The sequence below is a fragment of the Amblyraja radiata genome, chromosome 30 (genome assembly GCF_010909765.2).
Source record: "Amblyraja radiata isolate CabotCenter1 chromosome 30, sAmbRad1.1.pri, whole genome shotgun sequence".
Taxonomy (NCBI): domain Eukaryota; kingdom Metazoa; phylum Chordata; class Chondrichthyes; order Rajiformes; family Rajidae; genus Amblyraja; species Amblyraja radiata.
Window position 1 is genome coordinate 2,815,785 of NC_045985.1, and position 5,420 is coordinate 2,821,204.

Genomic DNA, 5,420 nt, shown 5'->3' on the forward strand with positions numbered 1-5,420 from the left:
CCTCCACCTCCCAGTAATAATAATAATATAATAAACTTTATTACGGACTCGAGGTCCAGACAAGGGGCAACATTACATTAAAAATGCATTGCATATTAAAACATATCATAAAGTACATATAAAATCTTAGTCTATCACTTATAAAAGCATCATAAATTATATATTTTTTAAACACAATACATGAGTTAAAAATCCAGATTAAAAGAATGATCAATGTCCTACAGCGAGACAATGATACCAGTGTCTCCACAGTTTGGATTCGTAGCGTGTAGTGTTAAACCTTATGTTTGACAAGGCCACGATAATTACATTTTTAGAGTCATTTATCATGCAAATGAATTTATACATGTGATTCCTTAGGACAGCTTCTAAAGTACTGACTCCTGCAACTACAAACATATTACTGGCACTACCATCTAGGTTTCCTTACCAGTGTTCTCATGGCATCGTTATATGCCACCTTTAGTCTCTGCAAACTTGTTTTTCCATAGTTCGACCACAGGAGTGCAGTGTAGAGTGGTGTGCAGTATGCTCTAAATAGCGACACTTCACCACATCTGTACACGCACCAAATTTACGCAAGAGAATATTCGCCTGTACATACAGCATGCGTCGTTGCCTATAAATATCCTCATCATCTGTCATTTGTTCTGTAATAATATGCCCTAGATATTTTACCTTATTACAGACACTAAGATTACTGTCAGAGAATTTAAAATCAGGAAATTTTAGACATTTGTCTCCCCGATGTGAATCCTTCCGATCTCAGCACACACCCCCAGTTTGTAAACCTCTTCCCGGTGTCAGGGAGACTCCTCAGGGTCAGGGTCCATCTCACCCTCTTCCGATCCTCAGACACCTCGAGCCACGCATGCGCTGTTTCCACATCCAGGGTGACGGAGACTGGGGGGAGAAGCAGAGAATCAGAGAGTCCCCGGGGGTCGGGGGGAGACTCGGGCACAGGCGGGCGGGCAACTGAAACCTTGCCCAGGGTTTCACCCACAACAACATCGGATGGACAACAGACGTCACACTCCCGGGATTTTTTTCCAGGGATGAAGAGGGGGATTCGAGAGGCGGGGAGGGTGGATGGGGAGAACGAGTGACAATAGACAATAGATAATAGGTACAGAAGTAGGCCATTCGGTCCTTCGAGCCAGCACCACCATTTAATGTGACCATGGCTGATCATCCCCAATCAGTACCCCATTCCTGCCTTCTCCCCATATCCCCTGACTCCGCTATTTTTAAGAGCCCTATCTAGCTCTCTCTTGAAAGCATACAGAGAACCTGCCTCCACCGCCCTCTGAGGCAGAGAATTCCACAGACTCACAACTCTCGGTGAGAAAAAGTGTTTCCTCGTCTCCGCTCTAAATGGCTTACCCCTTATTCTTAAACTGGCCCCTGGTTCTGGACTCCCCCAACATCGAGAACACGTTTCCTGCCTCTAGTGTGTACAAACCTTAATAATCTTATATGTTTCAATAACATCCCTCTCATCCTTCTAAACTCCAGAGTGTACAAGCCCAGCCACTCCATTCTCTCAGCATATGACAGTCCCGCCATCCCGGGAATTAACCTGGTGAACCTACGCTGCACTCCCTCAATAGCAAGAATGTTGTTCCTGAAATTAGGGGACCAAAACTGCACACAATACTCCAAGTGCAGTCTCACTAGGGCCCTATACAACTGCAGAAGGACCTCTTTGCTCCTATACTCAACTCCTCGTGTTATAAAGGCCAACATGCCATTCGCTTTCTACACTGCCTGCTGTACCTGCATGCTTACTTTCATTGGCTGATGAACAATGACCCCCAATGGTAATTTGAGGTTGTTAAAAAGGAGGTAGAGGTGTGGGGTGGAGTCGCCATGATCATAGTGAATGGGGGGAGACATGAGGGGCCAGATGGCCTGCCCCTGTTACTTTGAGTGGAGGGTGAGAGAGAGGGAGGGGAGGCTTGGGCCATGGCAGGAAGCAGAGGTTTGAATGATCGGGTGTTCGACAGAATGTGTGGGGACTTGTGGTTGTAGGGTCGCCGAAAGAGAGGGGATTCACGGGTGGATTTGATGGGTATGTACAACTAAGAACACACTGATCTCATTGTGAACCAATATATGAACTTCACTGAGGGACTTGATAATGTTTCACATGTAAGGCTGGTCCAGAAAGTGAAGGCAGGTGGGACCGAAGGCGAGCTGGTGAAATGGATCCACAATTGGCTTGGTGGTTGGAGGTGGAAGATAGCGGAAGAAGGATGATTTTTCTGCTTGGAGGTCTGTGACTGGTGGAATGCAGCAGAGATCGGTGCTGCAACCTTTGCTGTTTATGTTATATGTTCATGGCTTGGATGTGAATGCAGGAGGTGTGATTACTAAGTCTGTGGAGGACGCAGAAATTGTGGATAGCAGGGAAGGTTCTCAAAGTCTGCAGCAGGATATCGAGTGGATTATCAAAATCGTATTCGCGTTCAGGGATATCAGATCAAGAGAGTGCAGGTTTCTCGTGAGAGCAGGGAATTTTAAAGTGGATCTGAGGTAAGTTTTCTTTACACTGAGAGTGGGTGATATCTGGAACATGCAACAGAGGAGGTGGTGGAGTGAGATACAATCACTATATTAGAGGCACTTAAATACATGAGGTGTAGAAGGATACCGATGTAATGTGGGCAAATCGATTAGTATAGCTGGGAAAAGGTGGCCATGGACACGATGGGCTGAGGGGCCAGATACCGTAATGTACAACCATGGCTCTCAGCTCCAAGAGCACTGAATGACTGAGTCTCCACAGCCACCGGTCCAGGGAATTCCAAAGGTTCCCCGGTCTGTGTGCAGTAATGTCTCCTTATCTCTGTCCTACATGGTGCAGCCCACATTCTGAGAGGGTGCCCGTTCTCAAGACCCCTCAGACAGGGGAAACATCCTCCCTGCATCCAGCCCACTGAGCCCTGTAAGAACTTGTGTTTCACTGAGATCTCCTCCAATACAAACAAACTCTCGAGTACACAGGCCTAGTCTACTCACTCTCACCCCGCACAGCAAACTCATTGTCCCAAGAACAAGTATTGTTAATCTTTGCTGCATTTCCTCTGTGTCAAGTCTGTCAATTTATCAGTACACAGGAGCATAGGAACACAAGAAAACAGGAGCAGGATTAGGATCCGCTCCTCAGGCTTGCCCCTCCATTCAATGTGATCATGGCTGATCTAAGCTGGCACCAATTCCTCTTCTGTGTGAGTTTCCCATAATCTTAATTTTTCCATCTATCAAATATGTATTTGTAGCCAAGTTGCAGATATCCAATCACTCAGCTTTTCACCACCATCTTGGGCACAACATCCCAGATATTCACTGCCCTCTGAGAGATGCAACTTCTACACACCGCATGAGAGGCCGCTCTGGAAGGTTGGATCTCATGGAATCCGGGGTGAACTAGCCGATTGAATACATCATTTACCTGAAGGTCACAGACAGAGGATGTTGGTAGAGGGATGTTTTTCAGACTGGAGACAGAGACCACTGTTGTTCCTTATTTATATACACGATTGGGTGTGTATGTAGGTTGCACGGTTAGTCAGTTTGCAGATGGAATTAAAATTGGTGACATTGTGGAGAGTGAAGAAAGTTATCTGAGAGTAAATGGGATCCCTGTGAACTGGGCCAATGGGCTCAGGAACGGCAGGTGGGATTTATTCATGTGAAGGTGAGGTGATGCACTTTGCTGAGACAAACCTGGGCAGAACATAGATAGTAAAAGGGGAACTTTATAGAACTGAGAGATCTTGGGCTGCAGGTACACAGTGCCATGGAATATGCAACAGTGACAGGCAGGGTGGTGAAGAATGTGTTTGTCACTCATGCTTTATAGGTCAGGATATTAAATACAGCATTTGACACAATGAGGTTGTTTGTATATTGGAGAGGGTGGTAAAGGATTTAAAATAATTTCATCAGGTCTGTAGGGCTGGGTTATAAGGAGACTTGGGCAGGCAGGGACATTTGTCTTTGGAGCCCATCAGAATGCTTTTATAGGCCTTGTATGAGATCTATATAAGGTGCACAGATAAGGTGAATAGCCACAGTGTTTTACACAGGGTAGGAGAGTCAAAACTCAGAGTACATCAGTGTAAGGTGAGAGTGGAAACAGTAAAAAGGAGCAGTTTTTTCAGTCAATGCGTAGTGTATGTATGGAACGAACTGACAGAGGAAGTGGACAAGGCAGCTACAATTATGACATTTTACAGACAGTTGGGTAGAGACGTGAATAAGAAAGACTTGGAAGAATATGAGTCAGACTCAGGCAAGTGGGTCTAGCTTGGTTGGGCAACTTGGTTGGCAGGGTCATGTTGAGTCAAAGAGCCTGTTTCTGTGCAACATCACACTCTGTCTGTGATGCTTTTCTGCAGCTGTGTTTGGTGGAAGATCAAATCTTCAATTTCCCTTCAGTCCAAAATATCATTAATGTTTGCATCTACGCATAACTTAAAGATGTCAGAAACAAGAACAATGGAAAAGGTATAAGCTTTACCTTGCTTGAAGGCATCAGGTGTTTCTGCCAATACCGTGTTGTACAAAAAAGGATTTTCAAATTTTTCAATCAGCAAGTTATCATCTACCACCGACACTGGTTTGGCTTCATCATGAACCCTGCAAATATTTAACAGCTGGTTATAAACTGAACATTAGAAATATATTGGGCTGTTCAACAAAAACTTACAATGTTTCCATCAAGAGTATGTCCTACCTTTGCTTGCGACCAGATTCCTCCTGAAAGAAATAAAACACAAATCTCAATTGACTGAGATGGACCGTCCTCATCCCGACAGCGGGAATTTCACCAAATTCCTACAATCCTCTGATAATTCCCATTTCCCAACTCTTATCACCACTGTCATGCAGCCAGAAAGCGGATATTGCCGCAGAGATGTAGAACGATGGGGGAAAGCACATGGAATGTTCATGAGAATGACGCCATAACTCAGAGGATGGAACTCAATGCAAAGATAGACACAAAGAGCTGGAGTAACTCAGCGGGACAGGCAGCATCTCTTGAGAGAAGGAAGGGGTGACGTTTTGGGTCAAGACCCTTCATCAGACTTCGGATCTCGACCCTAAATGTCACCCATTCTTTGTCTCCAGAGATGCTGCCTGTCCCGCTGAGTTACTCCAGCTTTTTGTGTCTATCTTTGGTTTAAACCAGCATCTGCAGTTCCTTCTTACACAGAACTCCATGCAAAGACTGGGTAGGTCGTGGGATTTAATCTGGAGAACATGTCAGGAATTATGAGATAGAATTCAAGATTATCAGTGGATTTAAATGGGTGGGGGTGAAATAATATCTCTACTTGTGGGGAGACCAAAAATCAAAGCTGAAATATAGCATGTTATTCAACAAATACCGAAAGGAATGCAGTCATGAGAAC

General features: G+C 44.9%; 1 long non-coding RNA gene across 1 annotated transcript; it reads right to left on the reverse strand.

Annotated features, from left to right (window-relative positions):
* Positions 1–886: 886 nt before the first annotated feature.
* Positions 887–4,871, reverse strand: LOC116989823. Its single transcript, XR_004416328.1, has 3 exons — positions 4,742–4,871; positions 4,526–4,644; positions 887–903 (listed from the first exon to the last, which is right to left on the reverse strand). It is a non-coding gene; the product is annotated as an uncharacterized LOC116989823 (long non-coding RNA).
* Positions 4,872–5,420: the final 549 nt, after the last annotated feature.